This window comes from Bacillus rossius, chromosome 13 (assembly GCF_032445375.1).
Source record: "Bacillus rossius redtenbacheri isolate Brsri chromosome 13, Brsri_v3, whole genome shotgun sequence".
NCBI lineage: Eukaryota > Metazoa > Arthropoda > Insecta > Phasmatodea > Bacillidae > Bacillus > Bacillus rossius.
In genome coordinates, this window is record NC_086340.1 from 16150753 (window position 1) to 16174433 (window position 23681).

Sequence of the window (23681 nt, forward strand, 5' to 3'; positions counted from 1 at the left end):
ACTTCGCCTGCCCAACCCCCCCCCCCTTTTTTTTTCATCACTTGTTGAGCACACACGACCGATAAGTTCGGGTGTTTTCGGGCGAGGAACACACACACGCGCACATGCGCGGTCGCCCTTCTCGCAGGACGTGGGCCTTCGAAGGCGTGGTTTCCGCACGGCGAAAGACACAGCTCTTCTCGGACCACCGCGTCATTGCGATAGGAGCTCCAGGAAGGCGTTTAGAGGGGGGGGGGGGGTCGTTACCACAACGCCGAACGTACAATAATGCCGAATACCATAACGCCAAATTGACCGCAACCGCCGACAGCTAGAAAACTGCTGTGTACCACAACGCCGAAATACAGAAACGCCGAAAAATATTACTGCGGGAAGGCGAGGCCACAGGAGCAAAATGAAAAAACAACTGAATGAATGTATGTGTTTCTTAAATGTATCTTAACGCCGAAATACCACAACCTAACCTAACCTAACCTAGGCTAGCCTAACCTAGCCTAACCCAACCTAACCTTACCTAACCTAACCTAACCTTTGTGGCAGTCCTGCAAAGACATTTTTCGGCGTTAATGTATTTCGGCGTTGTGGTACACAGCAGTTTTCTAGCTGTCGGCGTTGTAGTCAATTTGGAATTCGGCGTTATGGTTTTCGGCGTTATTGTACGTTCGGCGTTGTGGTATTTCGGCGTTGTGGTGCGGCCCCGGGGGACGTATCTCCACCAGTCGCGTCGAATGCTGTCCCTGCGACTAAAGAAGTGTAGAAGTAGGTAAATGCTCCCTGATGATGGCGACTGCAATGTCGACCGAAACGTCGGTGAATTATTCGCCAAGGACACGGCTACAACCCAGAAGCCAAGCTACTTCAGACAATGGCCTTGAAAGCCTGCGATCATTAGTATAGAAGTAAACAAAGATTTTTCACTCCCATGACAAACACGATTCTTTCTCTCTCTCTCTCTCTCTCTCTCTCTGAACTCGATTACTAATATACCCACTAGTGGAAGTACTCAAGATGGCGGACTAGCAACATAAACCCGTGTACAGACTCTTTTTGTAAACATTTTAAAGTAATATTAAATAAATTACGTTTGTCAGGAAATGAAATTCAGGGAATCCCATAGGTAACAAAAAATAAAACTTTAAAATAGTACAACTATCCTTTAATACCTCATAATTTATAGTCATCTAACGTGTGCGGAAATTATATAGTATGAACCTTTTTGATGAATTTCAACAAGGTGGGCAGTATTTTTAATAAAATTCCTTGCAGAAAATCAGCTCCGAGCCGGAGTTTCTTATTTTTTTCCCCCATAATTTTTGTTTGTTTCGTTTTTATCGGAGACGTTTAATTATACTGTTTAACCGTTCACTTGTCAAATTGAATGGTTCTATAGTGACGTAGCTGCTCGGGTAGCGAGTTCTAGCGGCGGGCTACGAAACTACGTGTGAGTCGCGTTCAGAAATTTTAGTTATTGATATTGAATACTGGTCCATGTAACAAAAAAAAAATTATTTATTGTGAATTATAGTGATGCAGATCGTATTAAAAAAAATTTCAACTGTATTTATATAAGAAAGGTTATATTCCCGTGTGTATAATTTATTGCATTATAAATTATTTCATTATTATCTAACGAATAATTAAAATTAATAAATTAAAAAACATTCAGCAATTTATCGATTTTCCTTAACAACTTCAATTATTTACCAAATTAAGTAAAATAATTTTCTACACATGTTAATTTTAATATGGAATACTGAGTATTTATTTCATTAATTTTTGTTACAATAAATTTCAAAAATAGTTCGGTGTCTTAAATCAAAAAGAAGTGTAATTTTTAAAACACATCTTTTTACATTTAGATAAAAAGAATTTAAAAAAAAATCATGGACAAATTACTATCGGTACGTGTCGTCGTCAGAAACTTTTTGTATTCACGCGTGGCAAATGGTACGTGGGGTCCTGATACAATTGCACGCATGCCAACTGGTTGGTAAGTACGTCTTGGCATATCTGCGGCGGACCGACCTCCGTCACTGTGGGCGGGGCTTCGCGGAACGGAGAGGGTCACTGAGGCTGTGGCTCGCGATCACTGGAATTCTGCCCCTTCTGTTTTCCTCGCACGAGCGAGGCCATTTTTCTTCCCCCCCCCCCCCCCCCCCCAGCTTCCAGCCTCGTTTGGGTTGGGCTGCTAGGGAATTCAGTCGCCGCCTGAATGTAGCTTATTCCCGTCGGGAAGCCTTCTTTTCACAGACGAGAGAGCCAAACGCCCGATCGTGTATCCTCAGGTGTTTTTTTTTTTTTTTTCGTTCATTGTAAATAAATATGGCGGTGTTGATAAAAGGATACTAATGGCCAACTAGACTTGATGTAAGTTTTTGGACATACGCCATTGCTAAGCACTTTTTCTGTAGAAGAAAACTAAAAACTAAAAAAATAAATAAATAAAAATACCCAAGAGACAAAAAACACAAATAAAGCAAAAAAATTGCTGTTGTCAACAGGATATAAACACCACAAAATATTCCGTAACAGGAATATGGTCAACAAACAAAGAAAAACAAAGAAAAATGTACTAAGAGAACGAAAAAAAAAAAAACCCCAACTGATGACGACACAAAAATGATGAACCCAAAAAAATTGAGCACAACGGTTGAAACGAGTTTTGTCGTGTATTTTGTCTCGTTTCAACCGTTGTGCTGAATTTTTTTGGGTTCATTATTTTTGTGTCGTCATCATTTGTGTTTTTCTTTCTTTCATTCTCTTAGTACATTTTTCTTTGTTTGTTGACCATATTACTGTTACGGAATAATTTGTGGTGTTTATATCCTGTTGACAACAGCCATTTTTGGCTTAATTTGTGTTTTTTATCTTTTGGTTATTTTATTTATTTATTTTTTAGTTTTTAGTTTTCTTCTACAGAAAAAGTGCTTAGAAATGGCTAGAGACCTGCAAAATTCGCGGATTCATTCGGCGATAGGCTAGAATTCAAACACATATACCTCGTAGATAATTTTGCTATTGGCTTACTGTTCATCTGGACGAATCTCAACCAGTTATAAACCCTCAACCAAAGAAGGATCGAATCACAGACAAACCAGCTGAGACGACTTACAAGTCGGCAGCCAATGAACTTGCGTTATTTGCCCGAGTGTACAGGGGTATGTGCAGTCTATCCTGAAGGCCATCGTAACCGCGAATTTTGCAGGTCTCTAGCAATGGCGTATGTCCAAAAACTTACATCAAGTCATGCACTCCCATTGCACAAATCTTTCAAAGATAATAATGGTCAATTAGGTTAGGTTAGCTACATTATAAATACTTTAAAACATTGTGGACGGTTGATTTGGTTAGGATAGCTACGTTAAAGATACGGAAGAAAAAAAGCATGAACTTCGGGGGAACTTCGGGTTTTTGGCTCTCTCGTCTGCGAGAAGAAGGCTTCACATTCCCGCCTCCCGAGGACCAGCTCTCTCGCGCTGTCAAACGTTTCGTCTCCGACGATGTTTAACTGCGAAGTTCGTCGGTCGAGATGTTGCTTCTGGTTTTCTCTCTCCTCGGAATTATAATCGTGCAGACGATCTCAAACGTGTCTTTTTAAGGGGGCCCCGACCTGGTTAGGGGCTTATCTGCGGTCGGTGGAGGCGGGGATGATAAGCGCGACGCTCGCTGGTGCTTCTAGCGCTGTAGCAGCAGGGCCGGATTCAGAGGTCTGGAGGCCTCGGGGCAACAGAGGAGCGGAGGCCCACTGGCCCCAAATTATTTTCCAAATAAAACGAACAATTTTTTTTTTCAGTCGAGTTTTCCAATAAATAATTTATTGTGAAATCAAGTAGATTCTCTTAGCATTAAAAAAAACATACATAAATATAATCGGAGACAAGAATTATATGAAAATTAAATTTTAGTGTTAATGAATATTTCTGTTAATATTTAACAATAATATAATCATGTATGTACAAAGTACTGTAGGTAAAGGTAAAACAGCGAAAAAAGAATATCAAAGGATTTGTGGGGGCCCTCCGTTTGTGGAGGCCCCGGGGCTTTCGCCCCGGTTGCCCTCCCCCTAAGTCCGGCCCTGGGTAGCAAGCAGTCTTCTCGTCCTGCACGGGACAACCTTGAGATTCAAGTGGTAGCCCTTACGTTAACATGTTGAAGAAATGAAGATAAAGATGTAATGCAAGACCCTTTTTTGAGTGCTTTCAATAATGCGTACCAGGAGTTTCTTGCCTAATTATTGGTTTTGCCCATTTTCACTCTCCTGGAGATACAGTTTAAAAACGTCCTACGGAAACAAAACAACTCGTCTGCCTTCTGCGTATTCTTAAATGATTTTCCTTAAACAGACAGACACAACTGTGATATCTTAAGTAGTTTTATAATCGTGGTGTTTTTTTTTTTGACGTGACAACGTCGAATAAATCGATGAACGCCGGTTGCACTCACGAAAAAGTGTCCCGTTACGCACATTGTCCCGTTTCGCTGTGTCCCGTTACGCTCATTTTATATTGCTCTTTGCTAACCTGAACCTCCTAGCATTGCGACCGAGTCCGTGGCGTAATTCTGTTTTCAAGCATTTCAATGTAACATTTTCATTGCTCTTTGCTAACCCGTTTTTCCTAGCATTGCTGCAGAGTCCGTGGCGCAAATATATTATTTTTGACTGCATCTTAGTGTTGGGTAAGCCATTTTCCTTCACATCATCCTTGAAACACTCCTATTCGTTTCCTACTTTTCCTATCATCGTCCTATCCTTAACAGAATAACACAGATTGGAAGAAGTTAAATAGCAAACATGTATAAAAGTTATAGTTAAAATAATCTGTTCGTTAAAGTAATAAACATATTTGAATAATGAGTGCATATAAAAGTAAATTTATCAATTAAATTGTAGATTTCATTTCACTCCTTCTTTGTATCCTTACCAAATAGTGATAATTCAATAAAAATGATTCAATTTTATTCATAAAAGTATGCAATAATTTCATCAATGTTTTGTTATGACGTTGTCACGTTAAACTATCGTCCGTAAACCGACTTTACAGACATCCATTTTTTTTTATTCCGAAGCTATGCACACCGTATGTGCCCGGGTAGACGAGTATATGCGCTTGGTGAGCGCTAGTAGATCGACCTTGTGGCCATCCTCATAGGCACAAGGTCACGTGGGGACCCCCCCCCCCCCCCCTTTTGTCGTTTCCGAGGTTAGCTGTTTACACATCACTGCAAGTACTGAAAGACTCGCATACATTTTTTTATACTTACATCAATTACTAATGTTGTTTGTTTATGTCATGCTATTTTGACTACGCATTTTTTTTTTTTTTAATCCAACATTGATTTAACAGAACTAAAACTAAAACCGGTCCTTGAAAACTTCAACCTTTGAAGACCTCAACAAATTTTAACACAAAATCAAACAACCAAAACTTTCTAAATATAGGGCAACATAAAAATCACATTTAAATATTACGATTCTACAGATAAAAAGCTAAAATTTAACGTCTGCAGACTATTATGCTGAAGATCTTATTACCTGTAATTGGGAAGAATAAAAGTTAGCATAACAAACACAATCCGATATCAGAAAACATTTTAAGCTAATTTTTCTAACAATAATGATTTATAATGATTTTCTCTATAGGGCCTAGAGATGAAAAGGACTGCCTGACAGAAAATTTGTTTTCTTTAAAGCTTTCTAATTTACAAATTTTTGTCAGGTTTTGGACATTACAACTAAGCAATAAAAGAGTATGTATTTTATATAACTTGCCTACGGTTTTTTCATATGAATACAATACAGTGAATGGTAAAACGTGATTTAAATCACGATTCAGACTGACTTAACTTTTCAAAATAATCTTATTAATCAGAACGTATTTTCATAAGAGAAAGAAAACAAAACTCTGTGAATTTTAGGGCATTTCCCAAAACTGTTTTTTTTACTAATTTATAAATCATGGAAATATATTTGGTACGAATGATATTTTAATTTCTTAATGATAACAAAATAATATGATTTTATAAAATGGTTTATTTTAGGTTGTCTTACCTTGTTAACATGTCTTACAGATATAGCAACATAGCTATGCAGTTTACGAAAATGAAGCGTATCATATCTATTCTTATACGCGTGTAATGAATGCACAACGATACTTAGCATAGAAGTTTAACAGCTTTTTTTAAAAAAACACTTTATTAATTTTGCTATTATTTTTCTTCAAATATTTTATTCACCTCTTACCGATTACATTTTAGACGGACTAAGAAATGAATGGTGATAAATTCTGAAACTGCATTTTTTTTGTATGAAGGTCTGACAAAAATGCACAAGTAAAACAGGAGGGAAAAAAAAGAGAATGTCAACAAAATCATTTAGCGACATTATCTGTATTAAAAATATTCGGGGAAAAAATCATCATTGAAATCAGTCACATCTTAAATAATCAAACAAAATACGATTCACAGATTCCTAACATTTGTGTAATTAATATTACGAGTATATAGCAAGTGATACCTATGGTATGTAGTTATAAACATGGGGGTAAGAAGTAGGGGAATTGGTCTCTTCAATCTTTGCCATGTTCATTCTTGAAGTCAAAATTAGAACTCCCTCCTACCCCCCCCCCCCCCCCCCCTTCCCTGCTCAGTACAGTTATAATAAAGTTTACCGCTATTTTCTTGCAGATGTGTTGGTATTGTGTTTGTTTAGCAATTTAGCATGATGGCAACATTCAATTTTTTTTACCGTTACAAAACATTCTCTGGCTCTGATGTTAGATATCACTTCCTTTCCCTCATACAAAATTTCAGCAAACTATAGATAACGTATGATTGAAAGAGTGATTTATTATTCCCCATGGTGTGATAAGGCACTTTTTTTTCTAATCGCGTGTCTAGACAGAAAAAGAGCGATATTTTGAGGTAGTTCCCTTGCTCACCGCACATCAGCGCCACCTGCTTGACGCAGCGATTACAATGCCATCTCGTGTCCAGCAGCCGTACTTAGTTTCCAGAGTGCGATGAGATTTTGTTTACGTCTCGGCGACTTCTGTATTTATAATTTATATTTATGTTCAATTCTGGAACTGAGGTATGTATCTTTGGAATGCTTTGTATCTGTAAAAACTTGTGATGGATTAAATTTCCACCGGTTCAGCTTAATTTTAAGTTTATTTGAAAGAATTGGTTTTGCGGTTTTTTACGGTGGTGTTGACATATTTCTCAATTTTGTGTTGTTTTTTTTTTCTTCTTTTTATATTGCAGACTTGTGTTAGCTACGGGTTCATGAGTTATCTTTTATTAACTTATTAAAATATTCATAATTTTTATTTATGTTTCCAATATATTTTCAGAAGAAACAGGTACTACGAAATCTACGCACGCCTGTAGACTGTGCCGAAAGTATTTTTTTTTTTTGGATGCTGTACATAGCAATGGATAGATTCCTATATAATTTTGACTTCTTGATATTTTGTCAAACAGTGGAATATGTTTTTAGCATAATTATTATGTTAACCTATTTGATTTAAATTTTCACTGTTTTTTAAATATGATCATGTTCGACGCTATGTAAGTCAGCATTTATGTTAAAATTTTTAACAAAACTGCGAATAAAAAACTTATTATATGATCCACCGTAAGATTTTTAAAATAATTTACTCACAAATCAATTGATATTTGGTGGTAAACTTTCTCCATTTAATATTTTTAATGTATAGTAGATTATAATTATGTAATTAGTAGTAAAATGACTACCTACTGCAACTGTTATAATGGCACGCATGTATTAGGGAGCGTTCAAGTATTACGTAACGAATTTGGGGGGGAGGGGGGGGGTCTTGTAAAACGTTACAGGGGAGGGACCTACGCGTTACGTCACATTGTTTTTTTTTTTAAACCCTTCAGAACGGTCGCGTAGAGACAGATTCTTTCACGCATTTTTTAAAACTTTTTTTTCTCAAAATTTAAAATGGCATGATAGCTTAAATTTTTTTTTACCTTCACAAAATTGCTTCTGCTTGCTTTACAGGATTAGTGAATATTGTTTTTTTTTAACTCCAAACGTAAATCAATATATATATATATATATATATATATATCTTTATATATATATATATATATTTCTTGTGTGCGTGTGTATGTCACTGAACTCCTCCTAGACGGCTGGACCGATTTTGATGAAATTTTGTGTGTGAGTTCACGGGGATTCGAGGATGGTTTGGATTCACAATTGGATATTTTATCTCGATTCTGAGTTAAGAAAAAACTAAAAAAACACGCTTTAAAAGCAAAAAAAACTAAGCATTGTTGATTTAGCCTCCATGGCAACGGGCTTTTGCATTGTTGTTGCCTTCTGCGTAACCATGGGAAAGGTTTTTGGTAACGGCAGTGGCATGCCCAAGAGGAGGGGTATGTATAATGAGAAGATACAAAATGTCCAGCGTAGAAATACTTACCGCCATATCCATATCTCACAAAAAGTACATTTAGGCAGGACAATGTCTGTCGGGTCCGCTAGAAAGATATATATAGAAAGATATGTAGAAAGATATATAGAGAGATAGATATATAAATAGAAAGATAGAGAGAGATATAGATAATTAGATAGATAAAGAGAGATGCTTAGTATACGTTTAAAAAATTAAAAAATTGATTGAGGCATATTGCAACGCATGCCGGACATTATCTAGTGTGTGTGTGTGTGTGTATGTATATATATATATATATATATATATATATATATATATATATTTATTTATTTATTTATTTATTTATCAACAGCTGTGATAGTTTTTCTCGTCACTCCAGTAAAGTAGTTAAAACAAAACATACCGCTATTCGGATGGCTTCGTTATACTTCGGTTGTCAACGTAGACTCCAATCGCCATATTAGAAATTATATAGGTATTGATATTCAAAATACACTGTTTTCTATGTGTGAGATTTTCTCTCATCACAACAGTAATGTTGTGGTACGAAAGACGATTGGTCTGAAAGGTTAATAAAAAAACTAGTGAATTAAAATCTCCCAAGTTGGCAACCCTTTTCGTTTATTTTTTATGGAGGATCCCCGATTGAATTGTTCGTATTTTGTTCTCCCAAGATGGCAACCCTTTTCGTTTATGTGCTCCAAGCACTCGACCGACTGTATGAAAATTGACAACTACGATGTTTCGGCGGAATATAGAAACCCTGAAGATAGCTTGCAGGATCCATCAGACCCTAATATGGCGTGGTATAGCGCTCACGTCCGTGAATCGCAATATTTATTGCAAGTTATTTAATGCACGGATGAATCCTGCTGTTCCCGCTTGAGGAGTGCATTAAAATCTGTCTTTCCAAAAACTTTTCTGCCGCCACCCTGCCCAATCCTTCAAACCGCAAACAAGTTCGTGGTACCTAGTCAGATAGACAGGGGATCATGCAAGTTTTCGCCACTTCTTGTGAGGTTGTCTGTTGATCTGTCGCCTCCTCTAGAAGGGTTTAAGCAGATGCCTTACGATTTATTTTGCCCATCAGTACAATCCGACCTAAAGAACCGAGTATGTTCAACCTGTGGGTTTTTTTTTTACATCCCACAAGAGTGTGCAAATGCACAATCGTTACATGCATGGCAAGACTGCCCAAGACCTTCGTGAAAGTCGAGTACGGCCACAGCGACTTGCTGCAAGAAGGGCAAATGAGCTTCTCTGCATTGTGCGTCGCTGTGAAACATCGTCTGAGGATGCCGATTGGCTCGACGAAGACGAAGTTGATGCAAGCGGGTTAACAATTCCGGATCCCTCTTCGTCTGCTCTCCGGATGCCAGTAATGAAAGAATCTGAGTGGCTGGCAAACCCATGGACAGAGGAGCAGTAAAACTCCAATTGAATTGTTTTTTTACAATCTACTTATTTTAATTATGGCTAATTTTATTTTAAATGTTTTTCGTTTTCGTTCGATCGTATTCTTAAATACGATTATATTTTGACAAATATATTTTATTGCAGTTAGTTTTATGTTTGTAATTTCATTGCCAAAGGTAAAAATAATTATTAGAAATAAAATTTGTTATTTAATTTTAATAGCTTTATTAGTAGAACGCTAAAATAGGAGAATGCATGAGAAGAACAATGGCGGATAAAGCAAAAAGTGTGTAAGGACAGAGCCAAGTCAGGAAAACGACGTAATTAAATGTATGATTGAGTAGTAAAAATTTATTAGGACAAAAAAAATCATTAGAAAGCTCTTGCTTTTAAAAACAAGACATTTCAAATGTTAATAAATAACATTAACGTGATTAAAACAATAACAAATGTATTTTAGTGACTTATTTCGGTACGTTACGCCACATAATTGTGACTTTTAGGTAAAAATGGTCACTTGGGGTTACGTAACGTTTTACTAGGAGGGAAAGGGGGGGGGGGGTGTACAGAAAAACGTTACGGCGCGTTACATGGGGGGAGGGGGGGTCAAAAATATCAAAAAATTGCGTTACGTAATACTTGAACGCTCCCTTAGTATGTATTTTTGTTCTATTTCCTTACTGTGTGAGTTAGAAAATTTACTATCAGATCAAATAATTTGTAAATGGTATAATTTTTTATCTAAAACAATTTTTGATAAATCGAACCATTTCAGAAACGGGACTAAATAAACAGGATAGAATTTAAAACAAATTCATAAATTCCGTACCATCTACACTATTAGAAACATGTTAATTTATTGTAATACCATAAAGTATTATTTAACTACTTTCATCACAAATAATTTTTATGCGACCAACCATTAACACAGGGGTTGAATGACAAAAAGAAATCATAACTCTGTTAGTATGCACATCATCAAATCCGTTCAAATTATTTGTAAATCCTATAATTTTTATAAAAATTTTCTGAAACAATCATTGATAATACAATTATTGCAAGGGGGTTAAAAAAAATCTCTGGGATTGGAATAAGAAAATTAATAAAACATCACTACCATGTACGCTATAAAATCCATTCTTTTCAACTTTATAAATACTGTCTAAACTTTTGTTAATATCAATTTTTATATTACCAAACATTACTCCAAGGGGTGAAAATAACAAGGTTTGTAAAGTGTAGTATCAAATCCTTATAATTTATGCTATAAATCCTAAACTTTATCCAAAACTTTGGCTGATACAATTTTTGATAGTGCCTAAAACGAATTATTACCGTAAAAACAGGGATAAAAAAGAAAACAATTCTAAACTTTCTTAGTATCAAATCCGTTCGAATTAATTTTATACCATCTTATTTATTCTTAAACCTTAGTGCAAAGCAAGTTTTATACGACCACGTATTTAGTGCAAGTGATGAAAATTGTATTTGAAGGTCAAACATATTGAATAATTACCTTAGTTGGCATAATATGTAATTAGTCCTAAGCTATTAAATGCTGGATCCATTGAGGTAAAATTATTAACAATATTTCCGCTGCATGGAAAATGAGGAAATGTTTAGTTCATCATTTTTTAATATTGGAGAACATAAATATGTTATGAACATTAAGTAATAAAATATTCATAATTTTTATTTAAGTTTCAAATATATTTTCAGAAGAAACAGGTACTACGAAATCTACGCACGCCTGTAGACTGTGTCGAAAAGTATTTTTTTTTTGCATGCTGTACATATCAATGGATAGATTCCTAGAAAATTTAAAAAAAAAATAATATTATGATTGCGAAAATGGTGTTTTTGAGTAATACGTTTTGTTCGAAAAACGGCATTACGTATAATAATGTCGCTAACATAACATAACCGACATTTAGAACCATGTTTAGTATACTTAATAAAGTAAAAATATATTAACCAACGTATTAATAGTGTAGTTAAAATAACCTTCAGAACTTTTAAAAACGGAAAACTACAGGTAAACTAATAGAGAGGTAAGAAAGGTTTTAGTCTTTCAGAATATAATAATTTTTTTTAAGAAGACCATATACTCTAGGAAATTATCTAATCATGCACGTGTCATACGTTGTTTGCTGCGATAGACAAACGCCCTGTAATATTGTATCTGCGTGCGCTCCGACAGCACAGTGTCTGTGTTAAAAAGAGCGCCTGTCGTCGCTGTACCCTCTGGCTCTGGGGTAAAGCGCCTGCCTTGTGACTTGTAGGACCCGGGTTCGCGCCCCGGCTCCTCCACGGCGAATTTTTCTCAGGCAAGTGGCCACATTTGTCTGATAGGAATTCATTCCTTGTAACAAGTCAGGCTACCAAAGAGATGGTAGGGTGGATACAAAAAATCTCCCAAGATGGCTTCCGCACTGGGAGCACTTTCTTCGTGTTCCCTGGGCGGAAGCCATCCTGGGAAATTTCTCCGGGGTCGTGGAGTTTTGCAAAAAAAAAAAAAAAAAAAAAAAAAAAATTTTATTGTTATTTATCATATATATTACTCTTGGTATACGATATGAGGAATAATTTCGTGAAATCGGAACAGAATTCTACTGACGTAAATGTGTCACAGAGATGGCGGATCCATGGATACATACCAAACGTATTGGTGTCCCAAATGAAGCTTTATGATAGCGAATCGACCCTGGAATATATTTATTAAAATAAAATAATCATATAAAAAATAATAAGTCTTAAAATACGTAAGGAAACAGGCATTACTATGATTAAATTCTAAATTCCCCAGCGGTAGAACATGTGGTTTAAATATCGATGGTTTTTTTTGTACTTAGTAATATAAAATTATTAAAAAAATGTTGAACCAACTCAGTAATTTAAGGTTTGTTTGTAAAAGATTTTTACGGAATGATTTCAGTCGTTTAAGCAAAAGCAAATACATATACACAAATACTTAGTGTTGTAATATAACACTGTGTTTTAAAACGTTTGTTGTTAATATTTTGGTAATGCCATACAATTATAACTTCAACTTGTGCGGAATCTTAACAGGATGGACTGTATTTTAATAAAATACCTTGTTGAAAATTAGTGTCGTTATTAATATTTTAAAATTTCTGAATTTTTCGTGCTGCGTTTGATTGTGGCAAGCAACGTTTACGATTCAAGCAGCGAATTCTAGTGGTGAGCGTAGTAAGTACGTATGTGATTCGCATCCAGAAATTTTGGTATTTGAAAAGTGACTATTATATTTATAACGCTTGGCATTATTTTAAAGAATTCTACGTTAACTTGTCTGTTTTTCTTATTATAAGTTTATTTTCAACATGAGATCACAGGATTTTTTCGTTACCGAGATTAGATGTTTACATATCACTGGCGAATATTGAAAGATTCTTTTCCTTTTTATTTTGTGTTATTAAAATACATATAATAATAATATAATACAAAAACACACCCACACGCACGCAATTATTCATGTGTGTTTGTAGTAACCTGATTTTTTTTGCGTCATATTCTTCACCTAAGCTCTGAATAAAAATATTCCATGTTTTTCAGGCATTCCAATTATTTTGATAGTTCATAAAATATTTTCACAGAACGTAGTGTTTGATTAGTTGTCAATTATCCTTGGTGTATTTAATTTGTGACTTTTAGTTTTTATAATAAACATAACATTAAAATTTGGTTTTCAGTATTTTGAAATCGTTACATTTTTCAATTGTAATCCTTTATTACTAAACAACGAAAAATTAAATATATAAATTTTGTAAAAACCAGTGTTTTGGAAATATGTTTTAATTTTGCATTTACATAAAATAATAATTTAAATTTTATTAAAAATAAATATTATTATAATATATTATATTATTATTATATAATATAATATTATTATAATATTTTTTAATAAATATAAATATTATTTCATTTACAAATACTTTTGAGGAAGGAGGCAAAGAAATACGATTAAGTCATTTTTAAAAAAAATATTCGCGGAAAATACAAACTTTTTTTTTTTGTTGATTCGGCGCTTTAACGTGCAGTTACGAGTAGCGTGAACTTTGCTCGTAAAGTTCTGTCATCGTGTGCACTGTTTGTACGTCCATGGGCACAGCGTCATTTTGTAAAATATTCATATAGGCCTAATTAAGTACTGAAATTTTACAACATTCACAGATATTTATGACTGGGTGAGTGTGTGTCTAGACTACAGTTGAAGTCACTTATGCTAGCAAAACGTACCGCAGCCGTTTGAAGGCTCATGTTAGAATTTATTTTTAATAGCTTAGAAGAATCTCGATATTAATAATCGTAAAAAAAATCCTCATCAAGTAATAAAAATTAAACTTCATCGAAATTATAAAAAATTGCTACGATTGCGCACTTAAACATCCTAATTCAATAACACTTAATATAGTTTGTTATATTGCAAATACACATATCATTTGGTGGCAAAACTGATTAATAACGAAAGCCTTACACACTTATTTGGCGACCTAGAGGGGATTCGAATGCACAACCTAGTGATTCGATGATGCTTACACAGCAACGTTCACCTTAGGAAATGTAAAAATAAACTACATTTTTAAAGATATGTTTTGAGAAATATGTAATTAATATAAATACTACATGGTTGTTTCTTCGATACTTGGAAGTAACTTCCGGTGTGTTTGATCGCCGCAATGAACATTTATCTCACTTACTGATTGTATTGTGATTTAATTTTTTATGTGTGGGTTAGGCATAGCAGTAGAATGAATAGCAATAATAATTTAAAAAAGACGGGAAACAAAATAAAAAAAAAATTGTTCCAAATAGCAAACTCAAATATAGCAGTGGCAGGGTTATTTCTTTTAAGCGCGCACGCGCGGACCCTATGCTAATACGTGTTCAAATGATATGGCTAGACTTCACCCAAGTTGTCAGAGAAAGTTCCAAGTTCCTTACAGGAGAAGTGAATCATACAGAAATTGTGTATGGGTAATCTCTTCGACCTGTCCCCCCCCCCCCCCCCCCCCCAACCCCTCTCCTCACCCTCCTTCTTCTCTCTTTCAAACGCAAAATAAATCAAAAATATTTACGTCTCCTGGTTGAATTGATCGATTTGTGGTTATTGGGACTTGATGGTTTGGGTGTTTGAAAATGTATAAAAAGTTTGGTTGTGTAGAGTTTCGAACCTTGGTACCTCTATTTGCAAGGCAAGTGCTTTACCCATTCCTCTACCAGCTATCATTGACAGAAATAGATTATAAGTTGAAAGTCAGATATGCATTTTGGCCTGAACAGTACTCTGCCGTGTCAGATGGTTCAACACAATAATGTTACTTCGCTTATTTGATCGTAAATATTCTACTCGTGTTTTCACGGAAAACCAATTTTTTTCCTACATCCAGTTCTTGACCGTTATGGAAACGGTATTCCGAAGGTTTGAATTACAACAGCACGTGACCTGCAGCCAGTAAGAGGCCAAGAAAAAATTCATCAGTCCGTCCGTCAAAAGTTTGGTAACTTTGTACTTTAGACTGACGGACGGGTGAAATTAAAACTTCCAAAATCTGCTAGGTTTTTGCGGCACAAATCTTATTACAATACAACGTATTCATGTTTGTTTAATTGTATCTACTTCCACAAATTATTTAAAATTTTCTTTGATCATATTTAAAAAGCTGTTTTTTGTGAAAATAAAAAAGGGTTCGTGTACAGAAGAGTATTAATTACGCGAGTAAAAAAAAGTGTTTAGTAATGAGTTAAAAGTGCTTAGCTTATTGATAGTTTAAATTATATAATTACATAAATTTTTCTTTAAATGTAATATTTTCTGAGCAGTTGTCAGTATTGAAATTATAAGTGGAGTGTAACTCTTTAAAATTTTATGAATAACAGGATTCGAGCAAGGTTTATATTGTTTCGTCAATCTCGTAAAACTGTGTTTATTTTCCTGTATTTTCATGGAAAGTTTGATTACTCTAACACTATTTAAAATTCTTTAAAATAATGCCGATTCTGATTAAAATAACAATTAATACTATGACGTTTCCCTTTGGCTTTGTGAACTATGGCAGCAATATTACGACACATTTCGCTTGAATTATGTAGATATAGATAACATTTCGGCCTGAAATATCGATATTTATATGTCGTTATATAATAACCTACAACAATTTACCCATGATTTCGTTATTATTAAAGTATATTGTTACGCAGGCCAGGTACCCGGGCCCATACCGTGCATTTCTTCGGGGATATAGCGGTTTGGCCTTACAACCCCCCCTGCTCCCAAGTTCTCCTTCCATGGCGCTGTTATTTATCCCTTGGTGGCCTGGCTGGGAATTCCGCAGGCCACTACGTGGATTGGCGTGAACAATACGCCGCTATTCTGGATGCTTCGAGCGTCGGGTCGGCCCGGATCGACGAGTCGCTTCACAACCACCCCAGTGGGTTCCAGAAAGACGGGCACGGGTATAAAAACGTTGACGCCAGCCTCCGCGGTGGTGGATTTCCGAGAGTTAAACGAGCGACAGGACCGTGCGTGTTTGACGTACTGGCGCGAGACTGTGTGTGTGTGTGTGGACAGGGGCGAACCACTGTTGAGTCTAGGTCCAGTGAGAAGAGTGGATTTGACAAATACTTGAGCGATACCTGAACAGGAATTAAGTCAGTAGTGATGTAAATATTGGTAGTAAAATAAACTGTACAAAAAGTTGTAGGGTTATCCTTACGAACCCGTTTACTAGTCAAGCTCTGTCTAGTTAAAGTGAATACAAAAAAAAAATATTTTTTTTTCAGTTTAAATAACACGTTTATTTTACGATTCTTTTAAATTTCAGTTTTGAAGTAATTTTTATGCCTCTGAAATTCCGTACTGTAAACCCCTTTATTGGTTTCTTTACATTCTGCCAAATTTATATACGTACAGACAATTGTTATATTACTTGGTATTATCGCTAGGGAAACCTATTTTTCACAGACGAGAGAGCCAAACGCCCGATCGTGCATCTTCGGTTTTTTTTTTGTTCATTGTAAATGTGTTGATAACAGGATACTAATGGTCAATTAAGTTAGGTTAGCTACATTATAAATACTTTAAACCATTGTGGACGGTTGATTTGGTTAGGATAGCTACATTAAAGATACGGAAAAAAAAAAGCGAGCATGAACTTCGGGTTTTGGCTCTCTCGTCTGTGAATAAAAGGCTTCCCGTATCGCTGCCGTGGATAGCAAAGATGCCGTGCACCAATAAACCGTTTGTTGTTGCGAAGGAAGGGGATCGTTTAAACTCGCGGGCCGTACATGGCCGCCGCCGGTCAACTGGCCGCGGAGCCGCGACCCCCGGGGTTGCTGACGTCACCGGGAGGTCAGCCCCAGCTGTGTGTGCTCGTGTCCCGTCCCGTGGTTCACCGGGAGAAGCCTTCTGTTCACAGCAGAGAGTGCCAAACGCCCGATCGTGCATCTCCGGTTTTTTTTTTTTTTTGTTTGAAACCAGCGGTGAAGCTTTCACGACGCTAGTTTCCCACAAGGAAAGCAGTATAACCCTGCATGTTCTGGAAATCAAAATCTTTCTAAAAAAATGATTGTTTAATTCACCATCACGTGGTTGTTATCTCTTTGGCACATTCAATGACATCAGGAGGGAGTAAGGAAGAAAAATCGGACATAGAGGAGGGAAAATCAGCAGTCCCGCGGCGGGCACTTCAAAATCCAAGTCATTACGTCGGGCTGCCGGCTCATATTCATTGTAAAAGGTTAGGTTAGCTACATTATAAATACTTTAATACATTGTGGACGGTTGATATGGTTAGGATAGCTACAATAAAGATACTGTGAAATTATGCAAACGGTTTCCTGGCCCTGGATAGCTACATATTAAACAGTTATTTGCTAAGCAACCATAAAATGATTTTACATTATTTTTAATGTAGCTATAACCTAATATAACCATCCATCCACAATGTTTTAAAGTATTTATAATGTAGCTAACCTATCCTAATCGACCGCAAAATTTAATGCCACACCGGTTTATACAATCAGATAAAGGGAAAAAAAAGCGAGCATTACTTCGGGTGTGGCTCTCTCGTCTGTGAAAAGAAGGCTTCCGCAACCCAGGAGTTGGACCTTACTGCCCCATTCAGGTTCCTGCTTCGTCTTTCCTTGTGTGCATTCCTCTGTGCGCCGCTGGGACACGTGTTCACATATGCATCACGCTTCAGATCAGCGCCGAGACGTTCGTTGTGGACCGAGCGTCTCCAGTTCTGCTTTTCCGGCTTGCGACCATTCACCACAACAAGAAAAAAAAATTGGTTGTCTGTAAAGTCGGTTTACGGACGATAGTTTAACGCGACAACGTCATAACAAAACATTGATGAAATTATTGCATACTTTTATGAATAAAATTAAATAATTTTATTGAATTATCACTATTTTGTATGGATACAAAGAAGGAATGAAATGAAATTTACAATTTAATTGATAAATTTACTTTTATTTGCACTCATTACTTCAAATATGTTTATTCAATTTAACTATACGTTTTATACATGTTTGCTATTTAACTTCTTCCAATCTGTGTTATTCTGTATTGGATAGGACGATGATAGGAAAAGTAGGAAACGAATTGGAGTGTTACAAGTTTAATGTGCCTCGAAAAAGTCAAATCGATGGTTCCAATCGAGTGGAAGAGAGATAGATGCGGCGCAAGCGTACAATGAGCGTAATGGGACACTTTTTCGTGCGTGCAGCCGGCGTTCATCGATTTATTAGACGTTGTCACTTCAAAAAGTAAATATCTCTGCGCGCCAATCGAAAACGCTCGTGGTGTAGTCCAACCAGTGGCCCCAAGGTGTAGTTACCTTGATGGGGGTGCTATCATTTAAGGAGCCTTGCCAGGGATGCATGAAGTAACTTTCGGGTAAACTATCAGGGAAGTTAAAAAAAAAATGTTTTAGACTACACTGAATTTATATTAGCAAAACCGTTGTCGGAATTTATGTTAAGGCATGTTGCTATTCTATATTAACAAATTAATCTGAGGTTACTTTTATAAATACCATCGCTATTACTATGGTGCATTCGTCGACATGACTTTTCGTACGGTCACAGATATCAAAATTTTTCCGAAGATTTTTTATAAAAAACAAAACAAAACAAAATAAACTTGTATTTCAAACACACTGCAACGCTACGCACCGTACGTGTGCCAAGATAGGCGGGGGCCTTAAGTACAGCAAACCGTTCAAGACTTCTTGAAAGTGATTACGAATATCTTTTCATGCAAAATATTAACGAAAGGACGTGTATAAGTCCGGGTGTACCGGGTGTTTAACGTAAGGATGATGCTTACTGAAAAGTGTCGCTGTGAAGCCTTTAAAGACGTGATTTTTTACGTGACAATGTCTAATAAATCGATGAACGCCGGCTGCACGCACGAAAAAGTGTCCCGTAACGCACATTGTCCCGTTACGCCCATTGTACGCTTGTGCCGCACCTATCTCTCTTCCACTCGATTGGAACCACCATCGATTTGACTTTTTCGAGGCATATTAAACTTGTAACACTCCAATTCGTTTCCTAATTTTCCTATCATCGTCCTATCCTTAACAGAATAACACAGTTTCGAAGAAGTTAAATAGCAAACATGTATATAAGTTATAGTTAAAATAATCTCTTCGTTAAAGTAATAAACATATTTGAATTAATGAGTGCAAATAAAAGTAAATTTATCAATTAAATTGTAGATTTCATTTCACTCCTTCTTTGTATCCATACGAAAGAGTGATGATTCAATTTTATTCATAAAAGTATGCAATCATTTCATCAATGTTTTGTTATGACGTTGTCACGTTAAACTATCGTCCGTAAACCGACTTTACACAACCAATTTTTTTTCTTCTAAATGCAGCACGCGGCAATTGCGAGTGGTGTGTACATGTAGGTACACTGAATTCGTCAGCGGGCTGTAGTTCGCAAGATCTCGCCACACGGCAGGCCAGGTGTTTCTGCTGCTGCGAGGAACGTCTGTGTGGCGGCCGGTCAACTGGGTGCTTGGAACACGCGGTAGTAAAACTACGCGTGGCAATGTTACGCTCCGGCCAGCGACCTGCCATGTCAGTAGCCAGCTGGCGGAACTGCAGTGACGGCGGTGGAGCACGTGAGATAGCGATGACCGGCCTGCCAGTACATTCGGATACGTCAAGTCCGCGTCGAAAACTTCCGTGTAATAAACTGGGGAAGCCTTCTTTTCACAGACGAGAGAGCCAAACGCCCGATCGTGCATCTTAGGTTTTTTTTTTTGTTCATTGTAACTCATGATAACTAATGGTCAATTAGGTTAGGTTAGCTACATTATAAATACTTTAAAACATTGTGGACGGTTTATTTGGTTAGGATACCTACGTTAAAGATACTGTGAAATCAAAAATCAAAAAAGCAAGCATGAACTTCGGGTGTGGCTTTCTCGTCTGTGAAATGAAGGCTTCTCAATAAACTGTGGAATATTTTTTTGGATCGTTTTAAAGGAGTATCAGGAAAACGACGTCGTATATTATTAATTTAAACAAATATATCAAATATATAATAGGGCTTTAATATACGTATTTAATATTTTTGGTAATTTCATATGTCGTATGCAAGTTGAGAACTTTAGTACTTATGTTCGGCGGTATTTTCTTTGGTATTCCGAATCTAGTAAATAGTAAAAGTACCAATAAATTATACGTTAACCTTTTTATTTTGTTTTATTTCAGCTGTTACTATTGCTATTGCTAGGTCCCGCTACTGATCACGATCTTATAATATGGAGTTAAGTGGAAAATATATTTTGATGAATTTCTTGCATAAAGTTCGTGCGTCCGCGGATAAGTAAGACTGCTCCTGGTAAGACGTGGAGACTGTCACTATCTGTTGTCCCACCAGGGAACAGTGACACTTACAAGAGTCATTGCTCTTGTACAGTAGTGGCCAAAGACTTCGTGGGCTACTTACTTTTATGGAGACTATCCTCCGGAAAATTAAAAAAAAAAAAAATGTTTTAAATATCCGGGAACTAACATTTTGTTGATGGTTTTGTTAATTTATTTTACGATATTTTGATATATCCTGCTAAATTATCCACAGTTAAGTTTTGTAAATGCTTACGATCAAATTTCATGTATAATTACGTCTTTGAATAATTTTTTTTTTCTAATACCAAATCATACATATACTATAATAGCTTTTGATTAGCACATTAAGTTACGAGATAATAAAAATGATATTTTCATTTTTCACATTAAATTATGTAATTTTTAATAGAACATTAGACATTAAAAAAAAAATAAAAATCATCCGATTGGAGATGTTGAAAAAACAATAAAGACGAATGTTCCTCGCGGCCGTTTTTTAAGTATGAAAAATTCCAAGTACAGAATTGAGGTGGTGTAGTGAAATTACAGGGAGACTCTTAAGGCCTTGTGTGCATGCAATAGGTAAGAGGAATACTTGACGAGATTCAACAAGTTTCACTTAAAAAGTAGTTTAAGCATTATTGTGTTTATCGTTCCCGTTTCACAGTAAGTACAATAAGGAGATTATTTATTTCAGCCCACACCAATTTTCCAATTGAAATATTTTCCGATTTAAAAAAAAATAATAATTCTTTATTTCATTACTATGATAGATTTAAGTAATTTTGATCGCTTGATATACGTTGTACAACATATTATTTTTGTCCTCATCAGTTGGTAGAGGGTAGCACTGGCCCTACGCTACTTTCAAATGTAAACAAAGACCTTCGCAGTGGAGTAGTCTAGTGTCATCAATCAACATACTTAGTAAGCTGCTGATATTTGGTGCCATTTTAAGAAGTATGCAACGAATAATGGAGAATTTAATAACCTTTTAAAAAAATGGTAAATATGTAGGGTAACGGTATATGCGAAAAAAAATGCTAAAAATCCGAAAATACTTTTATCTATGCTCCTTCACTTCCTTTTTTCAAATCAACCGGCGGAGATAAGAAATTCCAAATACTTTAGGAGATATGAAATTTTTTAATTTTGAACATGTAGAGTAGCGGTATTTGCGAAAACAAAATTCTAAAAATCTGAAATTACTTTTATTATATGCTATTTCACTTCCTCTTTTCATTAAAACCGGCGGAGATAAGAAATTCCAAATACTTTAGGAGATATCGAATTTTTAAATTTTCATCACAATACCTGTGAATTCAGGCGGCCACCATTGTTTCTTGTTTACGAGACGAGTATGATTTTTTTTTTTCCGCGACGTAGGTGAACGACTACATTGTTGCTTGTTTAGGAGTATCTATTAAAATCTGAAAATACTTTTATTATAGTTATGTTATGTTAGGTTAGCTATATTAAAACACTATGGACGGTTAGTATAGCTACATTAAAATAAACAGAGAAATGTAAATATTAATAAATAAACCCGAGGTTGGCCGAAGGTAAATTGTTCGGGTGTAATCGAGAATGGCAGAACTTTATGTGCATCTTGATTTACCGTTCGTGAATGCCTAATTAATTAAAATGGTCGATTAGGTCAGGTCACTTACATTATTAATACTTTCAACTAAGCAGACATTAAAAATAATATAAATTAATGTTAATGGTTGTTTAGTTTTAAAGTATTTATAATGTAGCTGACCTGACCTAACAAACCGGGACAAAGGATGAACGGTAGGAACTCACGTAATTTTTTTTTTACTTATTACTTGCGCAACAAATAAAACGTTAAAAACTCACCTACGTTAGAGGCGGGTACAATTCCTTTGCCAATAGTAGAAAATGATGTAGTCGTTCTACCTACGTCGCGAAAATAAAAAAATCATAAACGTAAACAAGCAACAATGGTCGGTATTGTGATGGAAAATAAAAATTCGATATCTCCTAAAGTATTTGGAATTTCTTATCTCCGCCGGGTTTATTGAAAAGAGTAAGTAAAATAGCATAGAATAAAAGTATTTTCAGATTTTTAGCATTTTTTTCTCATATACCGCGACTCTACATATTTACCAAAAAACATTATTCTGTGAAACAGGCGAAGGTGGATTTATAAGAGAAGTTTCTTATAATTGAGGTACATTATTCTCAAATATTAAAAATAAACCTTATATACAAATATCCTATCTGTTTTTTATAGTATTCTAAAAGTATCGACCATGAAGCCAAAATGTTTGCAATTAATCTAGCATTTTCGTAGTATTTAGAAAATATTTTCGAAAATCATGATATGGCCATGAGCCGCCATTCTTATCGAGAATATTCTGGCCTGGTGCAAACAACGGACTGTGCTGCTAGCAAAAACTCACAAACAGATAACATATCCATTTTTTCCCTCAAATTAATTCGTCAATTGCGCTAAAGGTTTAATTTATAAACAAAAGGTTTAAACATATCTTGGTAATATGATATATATTATTATAATACGAAATAAAATGTATTCATATTATTAATTTTGAGAAAAAAAAAACATGCAGTTTATTCATATAACTCTGGTATTCTTATATTGATATTTTTTATTATTGTATTATTTTTTATTTAATTTTAATATTACTGTTGCATATTTGTTTGTTTATTCGAGAATCACGCAAAAACCACTGGACTTATTTTGATTATGATTAAATTTAAAAACGTATATTTTATCTCACAACGGGAGCCCAAGATGTATAATAATAATAAAACCACATTTTTTTCACAACCAAGTTAAACCAATATAAGCTAAGACAACAATCACTTCAACAGATACTACAATGTACAACATACATAATCTTATTTTATTATTTCTTTCACATTCAATAATTATTTCACGACTGATTATAACTTC

The 23681-nt window shown here is 35.4% G+C and overlaps 1 protein-coding gene across 4 annotated transcripts in view; it reads left to right on the forward strand.

Moving 5' to 3' along the window:
* The window catches only part of LOC134538271 (titin-like), a 453345-nt gene that overhangs the window by 391662 nt on the left and 38002 nt on the right, over window positions 1–23681 (forward strand). The window lies entirely within an intron of this gene.